At 45.2% G+C, this 18,256-nt stretch overlaps 3 pseudogenes; 2 read left to right on the forward strand and 1 right to left on the reverse strand.

Moving 5' to 3' along the window:
* The window catches only part of LOC126930551 (protein FAM133B-like), a 1,157,570-nt pseudogene that overhangs the window by 15,493 nt on the left and 1,123,821 nt on the right, over positions 1-18,256 (reverse strand).
* LOC126931676 (NACHT, LRR and PYD domains-containing protein 9-like) lies at positions 441-8,714 on the forward strand (annotated as a pseudogene).
* LOC126931677 (NACHT, LRR and PYD domains-containing protein 9-like) lies at positions 8,422-9,427 on the forward strand (annotated as a pseudogene).

Raw genomic sequence — 18,256 nt, forward strand, 5'->3', positions numbered from 1 at the left:
AAGTAAAGGCTGCCCAGTTCCCTGCCTCATGACCGCTGATGTGGTTTGGATCCATGTCCCTGCCCAAACCTCATGTAGAGTGGTTATACCTGATGTGTGTGTGTGGGGGTGGGGCCCGGTGGGAGGTGACTGGGTCATGGGGTGGATCCTCTATGAATGGTTTAGCACCATCGCCCCTGGTGCTGTCCTGGTGACCGTGAGTTCTCGTGAGATCTGATGATTTAAAAGTGTGCAGCGCCACCCGTCTTCCTCCTGCTCCAGCCACAGGAAGTGCCTGCTATCCCTTTGCCTTCCACCATGACTGAAAGCTCCCCGAGGCCTCCCCAGGAGCCGAGCAAAAGCCACTCTGCTTCCTGTACAGCCTGCAGAACCATGAGCCAATGACACCTGTCTTCTTCATACATTACCCAGCCTCAGTATGTCTTCATAGCCATGCGACAATGGACTCATGTAGCCCCTTCTTCCATCTTTACTGCCAGCGGGACAGCGTCTTCAGGTCCCTCTGACCTCTGCGTGTCCTTGCATCGCCTATTGTTCTGGGACTCTGTCTCCCTAATATAAACATTTTGATTCTTGGGATGATCCCAGATGATCTCCTCACATAATCACCTGATGTGGTTTGGATCTGTGTCTCCACCCAAATCTCCTACCGCGTTGTTCTCCACAGGGTTGGAGGCGGGGCCTGGTGGCAGGGGATTGGATCAGGGGGGCAGAGTTCTCGTCAATGGTTTAGCACTGTTCTCTCCATGCGTCCTCAGGAGAGTGAGTGTGTGAGTTCCTATGCGTCTGGTTAAGTGTGTAGCACCTCCACCCGCCTTTGACCCTGTTCCTGCCATGTAAGATACCTGCTTCCACTCCACCTTCTGCCATGAATCAAAGCTCCCTGAGGGCCCCCCAGGAGCAGAGGCTACCAGGCTTCCTGTGCAGCCTGCAGAACTGAGCGCCATTTAAACCTCTTTTCTTTGTAAATGACCCACCCTCAGTTATTTCTTTATAGCAGTGCAAGAACAGACTAATACGTCACCCCTACAAAATCCATTTGGCCATGTCAGTAACACCTCGACAGGTTCCGGGGATTAAGATGTGGACGTCTCTGGGGTGTCATTTTATATTTACCACATAATCTAAAGAATGTGTGTGTGGAGGGGGAGAAGAACGTAGAACTAACCTTACTAATCTGCCTTCCTGGCTTTTGCAAATCTGTTTACTGCAGGTCCAGAATGTGAATGTCTCACTTAGAAAGTCAAGCAGCAGCCACATGTAGTGACTCACGCCTGTAACATCAGTACTTTGGGAGGCCAAGGTGGGTGGATCACTTGAGGCCAGGAGTTCGAGTCCAGCCTGGCCAATATGGCGAAACCCTGTCTCTACTAAAAATACAAAAAATTATCCGGGCATGGTGATGCGTGCCTGTAATCCCAGCTACTTGAGTGGCTAAGGCATGAGAATCTCTTGAACCCAAGAGGCAGAGGTTGCATTGAGCTGGGCACCACTGCACTCCAACCTGGGTGACACAGCATGAGTCTGAGAAGGAAGGAAGGAAGGAAGGAAGGAAGGAAGGAAGGAAGGAAGGAAGGAAGGAAGGAAGGAAGGAAGGAAGGAGAAAGGAAGGAGAGAAGGAAGAAAAAGAGAGAAAGGAAGGAAGGAAGGAGAGGAAGGAGAAAGAAAAGAAAGAAAAAGAGAGAGAAGAGAAAGAAAAAGAAGGAAGGAAGGAAGGAAGGAAGGAAGGAAGGAAGGAAGGAAGGAAGGAAAGTCAAGCAGCAAACGAAAGTGACAGGCTCCTCTCAACTCAGGGAGCATTTATTAAATCCCACAACACACATTTATCACAACATTGTGCAGTAAGTAGGTTCTTAGTAAAACATTGTGGGATTTAGAAATAAGAGTAATAGTTGACACTTGCATTGTCCTCCGTTTGTTCTAAGCACTGTTCTGCATATGTTAGCATGTTAGATTCACACAACTCCACACATTCTAGGAGGAAGGTGGGAAAAGCCTTCTCAGAGGGTGATGGTCTTCATATAGTGCTGAACTTCTGCCTCAGCTAAGGCTATTTATTCACTTTTTTCCTACTACCTTTAAGATATACAATCCATAGAATTAACTCCTGATAGGGCTTGACTTCTACCTTCAGCTTCCTTTGATGACTATTTCAATGGGAATAGGAGCAAACAATAAAATTGGACCTGAATAGTTTGAATTTATCAGCTGTCAATGAATAATTTCACTTACTAGCACTTGTGAAAGTTTCATTGTTCCTTTCTAGCCTTTGGCTTTCATTAAGCAATCAACAAAGTCCTAGGTGCAGAGCCTGGGCAGAGGAGGGGGTAAGGCCACAAAACTAGTGCAGTGGCAAGGAAGTGGGGTTATTTTTGCAGCCTTATCACCTCCCCTGCCTGGGCTCCATGCCTAGGACTTCGTTGTCTATTTCTTCATGCCTGAGTGGAAAACACAGCCTGGTTCCTTGACTTGCTTTTGTTAACAGCATGCAGTAGAACCAGTGTCTTGTGTGCTATTCTAGACCAGCCAGCCCCCAGCCAACCAGGCATCTGACCACAGATATATGAGTGAGTCCAGTCACAACCAGCCAAGCATGACTTAGATCAGCAGAGCTGTAGACTCATGAGCAATCGTTATAGTTATTAATAAACCATCATAATAAATTACGATCAATAAACCATCATAATAAGCAAACTGTTTTCACTGTAAGTCATTAGGATTTAATGTGTTAGTTTTGTGATGCAATAACAGATAAAGAGAGGGTATCCTTGGGCGAGCTCCTCAAGCTGGGTCTAAATGAATCACAGAGGGCTGGCAATTTGTGTCAACACAACATTAGCTAGTTCTAATTCAGAGATCATAAGAAGATCTACAGTTATTACAAGTCAACTGAGTCCATATTTTAAAATTGAGACACTTTATAAAGAAATCCCAAGTTTGAGCTCTTTCCACAAAAAGATGAAATATCTGTGATGCTAAGGGTGTGTTTTCCAAGGGCAGCCATGTGTGGAGCTATTGCCTGCTGCATCTGCCCTCACCTCCTCGATCCTCACTCTGGTTGTCAGGTGTGGTGTTGACAATGCAATATGGAATGTCAGGATTCTAACTCCTGGCTGATTTCATCCACTTAGGGTTGTGCATTCTGAATTGCCTTGTATTGAGTTCTGCTTCTGCCATTTTCTAGGTGTAATATCAGGTATATTGCTCACTCTCTTTGTGCCTCAGTTTCCTCACCTGTAATATGTGGGATATGAAGGTAACCTGCTTTAGAGGTGTGTTGTAAGGATCAAATCCATTGTGATGTGGAAAGTCATTTGGCTGGTGAATTAGTCTATTCTCGCACTGCTATAAAGAATACCACCTGAGACTGGGTAATTTATAAAGAAAAGAGGTGGAATTGGCTCACAGTTCTGCATGGCTGGGGAGGCCTCAGGAAACTTACAATCATGGCAGAAGGGGAAGGGGAAGCAAGGCAGTCTACATGGTGGCAGGAGACAGACAGAGCGTGAAGGAAGCCACACACTTTTAAACCATCAGATCTCCTGAGAACTCACTATCATGAGAACAGCATGGGGAAAATCATCCCCAAGATCCAATCACCTCCCGTCAGGTCCCTCCTTGGCATGTGGGGATTACAATTTGAGATGAGATTTGGGTGGGGACACAGGCAAACCCTATCAGCCAGTGCCTGACATCTTGAAAGATCTCTCTCAATGTTTGCTATACTTACGATAATAATTGTTTTTTCATGTTACCAGCTGGGCCCTGTAGCTACTGGAGTTTTCAACTCCTCGTCTCATTTCCTCTTTTTCTGCTTTGTTTCTCATTCTGTCCCTGCGTTGTGAACCTACCCCAGTAAAAAGGAAAGGACAGCAGTTTGGAAAATAGATTTGGGATATTTCGGATTTTTAATATACAGATTTTCACTTCTCTGTTGAGGTCCCCCATAGAGCCCGTAGCAGGAACTATCCCTGAGGCCATGTTGCCTTTAAGAAAAACCCATGCTACTATCTGCTGTGTATCCCTTGACCCACATGTCCTTGTTTCCCCAGTCCCGCACCTGTGGTAATGACTGTTTCATTTTTTATGTCTGCATATTTGAGCTCTTTAGAAAATATTCCACATGTAAGTGAGATGATGCCGGATTTGTCTTTCTGTGTTTGGATCTCACTTAGAATGATGTCCACCAGGTTCATTCATGTTGTGACACATGGCAGGATCTCCTTTTTTTTTTTTTTTTCTGAGATGGAGTCTCGCTCTGTCACCCAGGTTGGAGTGCAGTGGCATGATCTCAGCTCACTGCAACCTCCGCCTTCTGGGTTCAAGTGATTCTCTTGCCTCAGCCTCCTGAGTAGCTGGGACTACAGGCATGCACCACCATACCTGGCTAATTTTTGTATTTTTAGTGGAGACAGGGTTTCACCTTGTTGGCCAGGATGGTCTCGATCTTTTGACCTCATGAGCTGCCTGCCTCAGCCTCCCAAAGTGCTGGGATTACAGGTGTGAACCACCATGCCCGGCCGCTTTTTTAAAGGCTGAATACTATTCCATTCTCTCTCCCTACAGAACCACATTGTCTTTATCCATTCACCCGCTCATGGGCATTCAGGTTGTTTCGGTGTCTTGGTTATTGTGACTATGTTACTAATGCTGCAGTGTGGGTCAAAGGATACAAATGAGCAGATATGCAGAATAAACAGGTCTAGAGGTCTAAGGTGCATTATGAGGACGAAAGTTAACAAAATTGTATTGGGGTTTTGTTAAATACATAGATTTTAGCTGCTCTTGTCACAAAAAAGGAACCATGTGAGATGACAGTTATGTCAATCTGCTTCACCACAGTAATTGTTTTCTTTTCTTTTTCTTTTTTATTTCTTTTGCATTTTTTTCTTACCATTTTTACCATCTATATGTACCCCAAAATATCACATTGTAAACCTCAAATATATGAAACAAAATTTGCTAATTTAATAAAAGCCCATCTGTGTAGCTGCTTTCAAGCAACACAATACAATATTTACTTGGCAGAAAATATTAAAATCAAAGATGTGATAACCTGTGACTTGGCATCACTCTTCCTATAGGCTGCCCTAGAGCAGCCTCCTCATGTCGGGCATTACATGGATGGTCACAGCAGCATTGTACATATATGATTACTTTAAAACATCAATTTACTTTTAAAAAGTTACCACTTATCAAAATTGACATGTTAGCTCTGTATAGTTCCATGAAATTTACACAGGTATAGATTGGTGTAACTGGCACCACCATCAGGGCACTGGAAATTTCCTCACATTAACCCTTCATAGTAACATACTCCTTCCCCACCCCTTACCTCTGGCCCTTGTCATATGTTCTACGTCACTATAATTTTTTTTTTTTTTAGGATATCACAGAAATAGAACCATAAGGTACATAACCTTTGGAGATTGTCTATTATTATTTTTCACAGTGCAAAACTTGAACTAACTGAAAAGGACACCAATAAGTGAATAGTTACATAAAACAGTCTATAAACATCCTGTGAAGTGCCATATGCCAGTTAAAATAGCATAAAATAGGATGAGTACCAGCCAGAAGGACCAGGAGCAGGATTGGGTATCATTTATTCTTTATTTTTGAGGATCTTTCTTTTCCCTCTGGAGACATCTGAGCTCACAATCTGGGACAATGTGGTGGAATCCTTTTTTTTTTCTTTTCAGATTTTGGCTTGTTGTGGTAGCTGAAGGAGCTCAGAAAGGAAGAGTTTTGGAAATTTAAGGAGCTCCTCAAACAAGAACCTTTGACATCTGAACTCAAGCCAATCACCTGGCCTGAGCTAAAGAAGCCTTCCAAAGAAGATGTAGCAAAGCTGTTGGACAAACATTATCCAGGAGAACAGGCATGGAAGGTGACACTGAACCTATTTCTACAGATCAGTAGGAAAGATCTCTGGACGAAGGCTCAGGAAGAGATGAGAAATAAGCTCAACCCATATAGAAAGCACATGAAAGAAAAAATTCAACTTGTATGGGAAAGGGAAACCTGTGTTCATGTCCCTGAGCATTTCTACAAAGAAATCATGAAAAATGAGTCCAAGTATTGAATGATGCATATACTGCTGAAGCTAGACTACTCACTGTGGTCCTGGAAGGCTCTGATGGAATTGGAAAAACAACCCTTTTAAGAAAAGTAATGGGCCAGGTGCAGTGGCTCACGCCTGTAATCCCAGCACTTTGGGAGGCCGAGGCAGGCGGATCACCTGAGGTCAGGAGTTCAAGACCAGCCTGGCCAACATGGTGAAACCCCGTCTCTACTAAAAATACAAAAATTAGCTGGGCATGCTGGTGCATGCCTATAATTCCAACTACTTGGGAGGCTGAGGCAGGAGAATCACTTGAACCTGGGAGGCAGAGGTTGCACTGAGCTGAGATCGCACCATTGCACTGCAACCTGGATGACAGAACAAGACTCAGTCTCAAAAAAAAAAAAAAAAAAAAAAAAAAAAAAAGTGATGTTGGACTGGGCAGAGGGAAACTTATGTTATGGAAGGATAGATTCACATTTGTTTTTTTCCTTAATGTCTGTGAAACGAACGGTATCACAGAGACCAGCTTACTGGAGCTCCTCTCTAGGGACTGGGACTGGCCTGAGTCTCCAGAAAAGATCAAAGACTCTTTTTCCCAGCCAGAGCAAATTCTGTTCATCATGGATGGCTTTGAGCAACTGAAGTTTGACTTGGAACTTAAAGCTGACTTGTATGATGACTGGAGGCAGCAGCAGCCAACACAAATTATCCTGAGCAGTTTGTTGCAAAAAAAAGATGATTCCAGAATCCTCTCTGCTTATTGCATTAGGAAAAGTGGGTATGCAAAAAAAAAAAAACAAAAAACAAAAACTATTTTATGGTGTAGCATCCAAAACTCATAAAGCTCCCAGGATTCACTGAACTTGAAAGGAAGCTGTATTTCTCCTACTTCTTCAGCGAGAAGAACAAAGTCTTGAAAGCCTTTAATTTTGTGAGAGATACTGGACCGCTGTTTATCTTGTGCCATAATCCCTTTATATGCTGGTTGGTCTGTACTTGTATGAAATGGTGGCTAGAAAGGGGAGAAGACCTTGAAATAAACTCCCAAAATACCACCTCTTTATATACATCATTTTAAACAAATGTATTTAAAGCAGGAAGTCAGGGAATGTGGACACATACACTTGTATTTTGCCATGGGATCTCTGGAGGAATGGGTTATCTGAGTCTAAGGGCTTAATGTGGGCAGGTATGAAACTTCTCCAAAGGAGAGGTAACTGTTTTACCTTCATCCATATATGTATCCAAGAGTTTTGTGCTGCCATGTTTTATTTGCTCAAACGACCCAAAGATGATCCTAACCCAACCATTGGAAGCATAATCCAGCTTGTAAGAGCCAGGGTGGCTCAGCCTTAAACCCACTTGACCCAGGTGGGGGTATTCGTGTTTGGAAATTCAACAGAAGAAATCATCAGCTTGCTGGAGACATCCTTCGGTTTTCCATTGTCAAAAGACCTAAAGCAAGAAATAACCCAGTGCCTTAAAAGTTTAAGTCAATGTGAAGCTGATAGGGAAGCGATAGGTTTCCAGGAATTATTCTGTGGTTTATTTGCAACTCAGGAAAAAGAATTAGTAACACAAGTGATAAATTTCTTTGAAGAAGTTTTCATTTATATTGGTAACATAGAACATTTGGTAGTATCTTCAGTCTGCCTGAAGCATTGTCAGAATTTAACTATACTTCACATGTGTGTAGAGAATATTTTCCAGATTTCTCAGGATGCGTCTCAGATCACAATGACAAGCTCGTTTACTGGTGGGAGCTTTGCTTAATGTTCATTACCAACAAGAACTTCCAGACGTTAGACATGGAAAACAGTAGGCTTGGTGATGCCTCCCTGGCAATTCTTGGCAAAGTGCTGGCTCAGCCTGCTTGTAAGCTCCAAAAACTCACATTTACTTGTATGCCTAACTTTGGAAATGATTCAGCATTATTTAAGGCAGTTCTTCACGACCCTCATATGAAATTTCTGAGCCCGTATGGCACTAGCCTCTCCCATACTGATGTCAGGCACCTGTGTGAGACATTGAAGCATGCAACATGCAAGATAGAAGAGCTGATACTGGCATCTCCCATGAAGGTTGTGAAGATATCGCCTCTGTCCTGGCCTGCAACAGCAAGCTGACACATCTTTCCTTGGTAGAAAATCCCGCAAAGGGGCGCCTGTAGTCCCAGCTACTCAGGAGGCTGAGGCAGGAGAATGGCGGGAACCCGGGAGGCGGAGCTTGCAGTGAGCCGAGATCGCGCCACTGCACTCCAGCCTGGGCAACAGCGTGAGACTCCGTCTCAAAAAAAAAAAAAAAAAAAAAAAAAAAAAAAGAAAATCCCGCAAAGGACGAAAGAATGATGTTGCTGTGCCCTGGCGACACTGATGTTGATGTGCTGCTGTCTCACCTGGGTCTCGTCCTCCTCCTTTTATGGGATAAATCCCTATCCCTCCTTGATCTGGGATCAAATTTCCTGGAAGATAATGGCGCGGCATCTCTGTGTGAAGCGCTGAAGCACACAGACTGCAACATACAGGAATTGTGGTTGATGGGCTGTTTCCTTACTTCTGTTTCCCTAAGGACATTGCTGCTGTTCTTATTTGCAATGAAACACTGAAGACCCTGAAACTTGGGCACGATGAAATAGGAGGTGCTGGTGTCAAACAGTTATGTGACGCCATCCTCACTTTAGAGTGTCTTGCAATGCAAACATGGCCAATCACCCATGCCTACTGTGGCACTCACTGCCTGCAAAACATGGAGGAGCCTGAACCTCAACTGGGTTACCTTGGACCCTGATGTGGTGGCGGTGCTGTGTGAGGCTTTGAGCCACCCGGACTGTGCCCCCTGTGGATGCTTGGTGTCACTGTAGCTAAAAGGAAACTTAACCATCTTCCCTACTTCCGAAGATTTAAGGCTGCACAAATGTGCCTTTGATGAAGAAACTCAGAAGAGGCTGATGTCTGTGGAAGAAAAAATTCCCGACCTGACCAATTCACATAAACCTTGGACCGACGAGGAATACAAGATCAGGGGTGTGCTTCTCTGATGGAGAGCACCCTGAAGTAATCTTCTCACAAAGGCTTTCCTTGGTCAGTGGGCACTTCTCCTCCTGGCACCTCTGTCCTGTAATTGCACATCATGGCAGCAGGTCTGTGATTTCAGGGCTACTCCCTGACGGCGTTCTAGCAATATAATTATGGAGAGTGATTCAGTGTGTATGTGCTGATTGTCTTTGCCTCGGTTCTATATGCCCTTATCTTTAGAAATCCCATCCTACCTTGCAATATTTGAAAGAACAAGTACATTAAATGAGTGCTAAACACACTGGAAAGCTCGGCTTTATTTTTTTAATGGGTGTCTTGGTGTGTAAGAGCATGCCTTTGCAGGCACCGCAATTCTCTGATACTTCTGACGTAGAAGTGACGATAGAATCAATGTGTCTATAGTTTGTATTGCTAGCACTCAAAGTTTCTGTTTCTAGTTTGTCCAGATATAGATTTGATCGGTTTTCTTGTCCAATTAAAAAAAGCATTTCCAAATCTTTACTTATCCTTTCATATATGACACTCCAATAGATTATTTTCTAAGAATTCAGTATTACTCAAATGTATCTACACTGTTTTTGTATATTTTAAAATATTAAACACCTCACTGCCATAATTTTTTTTAAACAAACCAAATAGCATAAAGTAGACCTATATGTACTAACATAGAATTCCATGACATACTGTTGTATGAAAAGTCTCTAGCAGTGGCCAGGTGCAATGGATCACACCTGTAATCCTAATACTTTGGTAGGCTGAAGTGGGCCGATAGCGTGATCCTTGAAGTTCGAGACCATCCTTGAAGTTCAAGACCAGCCTGGACAATATACAGAGATACTGCCTCTACAAAAATACAAAAATTAGCCAGGCATGGTGGCACTCGCCTGTAACCCCAGCTACTCAGGAGGCTGAGGTGGGAGGATCACCTGAGCCTGGGAGGTCAAGGTTACAGTGAGCCAAGATCCTGCCACTGTACTCCAGGCTTGGTGATAGAGAAAGACTCTGTCTCAAAAAAAAAAAAAAAAAAAAAAATTCACCAACATATATATTCAGTATGTTATCATTTATGTTATTTCCTTCTTCTTTATGTAGGCTCCATACAAATTTATAGGGAAAGGAAAGCACCAAGTAGTTAGAAATGGTTATCTGACAAGGCTCAAGCATTCTTTGTTCATCCCTAAACCTCATTCCTGAAATCCCCCAATTCTCAGACCCACCCCCAGCCCTGGGACTGTGTTATCAATGTTGTCCTAGTGATACAGAAGGGCTGGGCTCCCAGCTAAGCTCTACCCTCAAGCCTGGAACCTCTACCCTAAGTAAAAACAGTTGACCCTCATACAGAAGGGCTGGGCTCCCAGCTAAGCTCCACCCTCAAGCCTGGAACCTCTACCCTAAGTAAAAACAGTTGACCCTTATACAGAAGGGCTGGGCTCCCGGCTAAACTCCACCCTCAAGCCTGGAACCTCTACCCTAAGTAAAAACAGTTGACCCTTATACAGAGGGGCTGGGCTCCCAGTTGAACTCTACCCTCAAGCCTGGAACCTCTACCCTAAGTAAAAACAGTTGACCCTTATACAGAAGGGCTGGGCTCCCAGTTGAACTCTACCCTCAAGCCTGGAACCTCTACCCTAAGTAAAAACAGTTGACCCTTATACAGAAGGGCTGGGCTCCCGGCTAAACTCCACCCTCAAGCCTGGACCCTCAGCCCTAAGTGAAAGCAGCTGATCCCATTCCAAATGACTGCCTTTTTGGCCCACTCTGCCCCCTGTCCTGTGCCCACAAAAGCCAGACCAGTGGGCAGGAAAAAAAGAAGGGAGCAACACAAGCTGCTGATGGACCAGGATGGAAGCGGCTGAGTGGGGAGCCGAGAAACTGCAATTGAGCCAGGGAGAACTTCAGATGGTGCAGCTTTGGAGGGGAGCCCAGCCAGAGATGGCTGGGCTTCAGGGAAAGATTACCTTCTTCCTGCACCATCTCCTTTCCAGCCCCCTTCCACTGAGAGCCACTTCCACTGTTCAGTAAAGCCTTCCACATTCATCATCTTTCAAACAGTTCATGTGACTTGGTTCTTCCTGAACACCCAACAAAAACTGTGTCAAAAAGGGAAGGTGCAGGAGTCTGTCACCCTCACTCTTCACTGAGCTGTTAACACTTAGCTGTCCACAGACTGCAGGCTGAGTGAAATGAACCACTCCGGAAGGGTCAAGGTCAAGGGAAAAATCCCGTCTCAATAGAGTCTTCAACCTGCTCCCCAAGGGTCCCTGATCCTGGAGTACACTCCATTGGGAACGTCCCCCCGACACTGAATAGGGCTGAGCTGGGTCACCAATAGGGTATTATAAATAGTGCGTGACATCCAGGGCCACACACTCTCTCCTCTCTCTCTCTTGCATCACTTGCTTTGGGGGAAACCAGCTGCCACGTTGAAAGGACTCTCAAACAGACCAGTGGAGAGACCCATGTGATGGAGAGCTGAGACCTTCTGCCCACAGTCAGGAACAGAGGCCTCCTTCCAGCAGTCTGTGAGTGACCCATCTTAGAAGTGGCTGCCGAACCCCAGTTGAACCAATAGTGCAGCCCTGGCCAACACCTTGATGGCAACCATGAGGAGTCCTGAGCTAGACCAATGCCTACGCCAGTACCAATTTTTGAGCTACAGCAACTGTGTGCCATAATAAGTGTGTGTTGTTGTTTCAGGCTGCTAAGCTTTGGAATAACTTGCTGTGTGGATGTATCAGTTATCTATTGCTGTGTAACAAATCACCCCCAAACATAGCAGCTGAACACAACTAACATTCAGTCTCTCACAGGTTCTGTAGGTAAGAAGCATTGGAGCAGCTTCGTCAAGTTGCTCTGGCTCAGGGCCTCTCATGATGCTGGCCGGGGGTAAAGTCATCTCAAGGCTTGATGTGGAGAGGGTTGGCTTCCAAGCTCTTTCACGTGGCTGTCAATGAGCCTCAGGCCTCTGTCACCTGGGCCTCTCCATGGGGCTGTTTTGTGATGTGGCTCCTGACTCCCTCTAGAACAAGTAATCACACACACACACACACACACACACACACAGAGAGAGAGAGAGAGAGAGAGAGAGAGCACACCTGTCACCTGAAGGAGCATGTTCAGGCTACCATATCAAGATACCATGGACTGTGTGGCTTACACAACAGGAAATCTATTTTCTCCCAGTTCTGGAAGCTAGAAGTCTAAGGTCAAGGTCCAAGAGTGTTGGTGTCTAGTGAGGATTCTCCTCCTGGCCTGTACATAGCTGCCTTCTCTCTGTGTCCTCACATAGTAAAGAGAGAGAGAAAGCTCTGGTGTTGCCTTCCTTCTTTCTTTCTTTTTGTAAAGAGTCTTGCTCTGTTGCCCAGTCTGGAGTGCAGTGGCACAATCATGGCTCACTGCAGCCTCAACCTCCAAGTCTCAAGAGATCCTCTGGCCTCAGCCTCCCAGGCAGTTGGGACTACAGGTGTACACCAGCATGCCTGGCTAATTTTTGTTTTTTTGTTTTGTTTTGTTTTTTGTAGAACTGGGGCTTCACTGTGTTGCCCAGGCTGCTCTCAAACTCCTGGGCTCATGTGATCCTCCCACCTTGGCCTCCCAAAATGCTGGGATTACAAGCATGAGCCACTGCACCCAGCCATAATTTTTTAAAAAGTATTTTTAGCAGATGGGGGCTCACTATGTTGCCCAGCCTGGTCTCCAACTCCTGAGCTCAAGTAATCCTCCCACCTTAACTTCCCAAAGTGTTGGGATTACAGAAGTAAGCCACAGTGCCTAGCTTCTCTTCTTATAAGGACACAGTTCTATCAGAGTATGGGTCTACCCTTATGACCTCATTGAACCTTAATGAACTCTGTAAAGGTCCTATTTCCAAATGCATTCACATTGGGGGTTAGGGGTTTAACAGTAAATTGTAAAGGGACACATTTCACCTCACATTGCTACCCAAGGTGGGAGTTACAGTCTTTTTATGACCCAACATTGGAAGTGACATTTCATCGCATGTGCCATGTTCCATTTATTAGAAGTAAGTCCAGCTCACATGTGAGGAGAGGGGATTACACAAGAGCATGAATGCCAGGAGGCAGGCATTGGTGGGGGCATTGTAGAGGCTGCCTAGTACATTAGCAGATAACCAGCAGAAATGGCACAAAACATGTTTCTGCAGTCAACTTCATTTCAGTCTTTTAGAAGCATTCAAAAATGTACTGTGGTTTAGAAAATAGCAGTTCTTTCTTTTTAAATTTAATCTGTGTAATAAACAATATATTCACATGGTACAAAAATAATCCTTCCCCTTCCTCTCTTCACCCCCAAAGAGGCCATTACATTTATCCATTATTTGTGTATTATTACATGGTATCTTTATGCGAACACATGCAAATACAATGTGTATTCTTATTTTCCACACTTTTTAACATAAATAGTTGCCTGCTGTAATACCGTATTGCGACTTGCTTTTTGTCATTGAAATGTATCTCTTTCTACATCAGTACACAGTTTTCTCATTCCTCTTTTTCAGATGTGCTGCATTGCATTATTTATTCTGGTGGATAGTATAATGTAATTTATTCAATCAGTCTCCTACTGATAGACATATGAGTTACTTTCGATCTTTTTCTATTACACAAAAAAGCTGCAATGAATATTGTTATGCACAGGCATTCTCACATGTACAAGTATTTGGATGGGATAAATTTGCAGACATAGGATAAATGGGTCGAATGTATTTGTACTTGTAATTTTAATGGATATTGCCAAATTAAATTGGTTCACATTTTTGCCAGCCGTATGTGAGAGACCTTGGGTCCCCACAGCCTTGACGATGCAGTGTGTTACTGTGCTTTGGGATTTGTTCCAATCTCCTAGGTTAAAAAAATGGTATCTCAATATACTTTTATACTTGTGATATTGTAAAGTCAGGTTGGACCCTTTTTTCATATGTTTAAGAGTAATTTTTTTTTCCTTTCTGTGTACTGTCTATTCATGTGAAAATGACATTTCCAAGTTTCCTTGTTTTGTTTTGTTTTGTTTCATACCAGGTCCTTAACTAGAGTTTCTTGGCCTTCATCTTTACCTCCAATACTGTGGCCCCCAAGGCTACCCCCAGGCTCAGTGGCTTCCTGGAAGGCCCACGACTGAGCAAAGCAGGTATGCTCACAGCGACAGTTTATTACAGTGAAAGTGTGCAGACTGAACCCAGCATATGGAAGCAGTGCACAGGGGGAGCCCAGGAGAGTTCCAGTTGTCCTCTCCCACTGGAGTCACAGGCACAGCACTTACTGCCCCCAGCCATGAAGTGTGGCAACACGCACAGACTCCTGCCGGCCAGTGAAGCTCCCCCAGCCTTGGTGGGCAGAGTTCTGACTGGGTGATGGTCCTATAGACTCACCTGACCACCCTCATGGCTGACCTGATTCTCCAGGCCCTACAGAGGTTGAGCGGATAACTGCTTTGTCCAAGACCCCCCACCATGAACCACATTGACTAATGTGGGAAAAAGGTCCCCGGTAAACAAAGATGCTCTTTTCAGGCAGGACATCCCAAGGACTTGGAGGCTGGCTGGTCAGCAGCCAAGCCTTTCTTGGGGCAAGGTTAGTCCTCTACTGCACAATCCCCACCCATTTAGAATCTGTGCATGCTTCAAGACCCAGCCAAAAAGACCCCCCAAAACCCACCTCATTTGTGCAGCCTTCTTCAACGTCCTCAGTGAGCATGAGTAAGAATTAATTTCCCAATTTCTATGCTCCCAAAGCCCTTCCATGACCCTCTGCGACAGATATTAGCCTTGCACACTGAGAGGCCGTGAAGCAGCCCCTTGTTGATATCACCCTTTAGATGTTTTTGCATTATCAAAAAAAGTGCACCCACCCCACTCTCAATTCCAAATGTCTCATCATTCTCTGGTCTCCACTTCTCACCTGTGTAGCTCACTGCCCCCCGTTCTTCAAATCCTGACGTTCTTTTATTTCACCTGGATTTGTACTCCATTCCTCCTACTTCCTTGTCATGTTTCATCACTCTCCTCTTGGGGAGGAGAGGTTGACCTCCAATCAGAACACACACAGTTCATCTTCATCTCTCTCTGTGCTGAGCTTAGACACTATGTTCCACAGTCATCATCGAACTCTTGTCTATACCCTCAATGCTCTGGGCTCTCTCTCCATCTGTTAGATTCGCCTGCAAAAACAGCAATTCCAGGTAAATCCAACTGTGCATCTACATCGCCCCTGCATGCAGGCAGCTGGAAGTAACTGGGGAAACACCCGCTCATGCCCACTGGCCTTGCTTCAATTTTCTGGCCATGAATTTCAGTGGATCCTCAGTGCAGTCTAGAAACCCCTTTACAGCTCCCAAAGCCATTTGCTTTCTGTTCACTGAGTACAATAGAAGTAGTAAAAGAAGAATGTTGTGAGTTCTCAGATCCCTATCTCTCAACCTACAGATTGGTTCCATCCTATTACAATGGATGAATGGTTTGCGCTCTGATTTAAGGTCAACCCTTCTCCTTGGTCAGTGCATTCCATCTATCAACTACGTGAGGACATTCACATTCCGGAAGTGGTTCTCTTGTCCCCTTGCAATATTATGTTTCTTCTCACCACTTGATCAGTCCTGCAATATCTTATAATATCTTTAATTTTTAAGAAAATTGCTATCCCACCTTTTCTCTTTCCTCCCCTCTTCTTTATTTTAGCAAAACCCATTAGAAAAACTGTCCACAGTATTTTCCTCTCTTCACTCTTTTGTTAATCTACTCTTTTGCTCCCAGCACTCAAGAAAAGAAGTTCCTGTCCAGAAGACCAGTGATCTCAGTGTTGCTGAATTTCATGTTCAATTCTCTGTCTTCATCTTGATCTGCCTTTAATCAGTATACAGCACCATTGATCGTTTCTTGTTTCCTGAATCAACTTCTTCCTTTGGGGACCCCACTCCCTCCTGTTTCTTACCTCCCTCTACTAGCACCTCCCTCCCCATCTCCTGGGCAAGTTCTTCCTCATTTTTCAATTCCTTAGGTCTCTTTTTTCTCCTCTCCTCTCTTCCTTCTCTTTAAGTACAATCTACAGGCTAATGACTCTCTTGTCTATGTATCTGGCCTGGACATCTACCTCAGACTCAAGATTTTCACATGCAGCACCTTTCCGGATATCTCTTCTTGTATATCTAGCATAGATCTCAATTTAACATGCTTGAGGCAGAACTCATGGGTTAGTGCACTCATGCAGCCATCTTCCCCGTCTCCGTCAATGGCAACTTCATTTATCCCGATGCTCCAGCTGAAGACCCTGAAGTCACCTGGACTCCTCTGCTTCCCTCACGCCACACAATCAGCCCGTCAGCAAACCCTTCTGGCTCTGGCAGCCTCTGAGGACTTCTCACCACCCGCATCTCTGGGGATTATTGCACTGATTTTCTACCTGTTCTCTCTCGATGCACTCTTGCCCTACTCCAGATAAATCTATTAAAAAGAAGTCAGATTATGGCACTCTTCTGCCCCGAACCTCCCCGGATTATTGCGATGGTCTGCTACCTGGTCTCCCCTCTTCCATCTTTGACTCTCTGTCATGTATCTTTTGCAGAGCAGCCAGAATGCCTCTTTTAGGACATCAGCCAGATTGTGCCTCTCCTGTCTTCAGAATGGTCTGATCACTCCCGTATCACTCAGAGGGAAAGTTAAACTCGCCCTACCCCATCCTTGACCCCGTCTGCTCTCTAATCTCACTGCCTACCGTGTCCTCCTGCCCATCCAGCTCATCGCTCGTGCCTCAAACACTCTTTCCTGTGATTCTTTGTCTTTCTGCATCATTTCCTTCAGCTATCTTCTCAAATACTGCTGACTACCATGTAAATAAGAGCACCCCTGCTCTAGGTATTCTGCTCCCCTTACTTATTTTGCTTTATAACACTTATCACTCACAGCCCCCACACTCACACCCCCACACAGTCACCCCCACATGTTCACACCCACACACCTCACCCCCACATGTTCACATCCACACACACACTCACCCCCACAGCCCCTGCACACATTCACACCCGCACCCACACACCCATACCTCACACACAGACTCACACACCCATACACACATCCACACCCCCCACACACAGACTCACATCCCCCCCACACCCCCACAGTTACACCTACACACACACCCCCACCACATACACTCACACCCACACATCCATACTGCCCCACACAGGTTCATACACCCACTCCCTCCCACACCCCCACACCCAGACTCACACACCCACACACACTTCCACACAGACACCCCGCACACTTACACCTACACACCCACACACACTCACAGACCCCATGCTCCCACATACATTCACACCCACACCCACACCCACACATCCACACATCCACACCCCCACACACAGACTCACACACCCACACACACATCCAAACCCCCACACACAGACTCACACCCTCCCACAGACTCACATCCCCCCACACAGACTCACACACCCACACACAGACTCACACCCTCCCACACACAGACTCACATCCCCCCACACACAGACTCACACACCCACACACATCCAAACCCCCACACACAGACTCACATCCCCCCACACACAGACTCACGTACACATCCCTTGTATTTGTCTCTCTCCATTAGCATGTAAATTCCAAGAGAGAAGAGACTTTATATATATATATAAAGTCTTTTTTTTTTTTTTGAGATGGAGTTTCGCCCTTGTTGCCCAGGCTGGAGTCCAATGGAACAATCTCAGCTCACTGCACCCTCTGCCTCCCGGGTTCAAGCGATTCTTGTGTCTCAGCCTCCAGAATAGCTGAGATTACAGGCACCCACCAAAACGGCCAGCTAATTTTTTGTATTTTTAGTAGAGATGAGGTTTCGCCACATTGGCCAGGCTGGTCTCAAACTCCTGGCCTCAGGTAATCTGCCCACCTTGGCCTCCCAAAGTGCTGCAATTACAGACGTGAGCCACCGTGCCTGGCCCAAGACCTTGTATTTTTTTCATGACTTTCTTCCTAGCAACCTGAATGGTACCTGGCATGCGGCAGTGCTCAGAACATATTTGTTAAACCAATGTGCTTTATGTTCTTCCTGTGTGTTCTTCAAAGTCTTTAAAGGCCCTTTCTTCTCCCTAAGACAGCCAGACTTTTGAAAGAGACTGGCCGCTC

Source organism: Macaca thibetana, chromosome 11 (assembly GCF_024542745.1).
Source record: "Macaca thibetana thibetana isolate TM-01 chromosome 11, ASM2454274v1, whole genome shotgun sequence".
In the NCBI taxonomy this organism is placed as follows: domain Eukaryota; kingdom Metazoa; phylum Chordata; class Mammalia; order Primates; family Cercopithecidae; genus Macaca; species Macaca thibetana.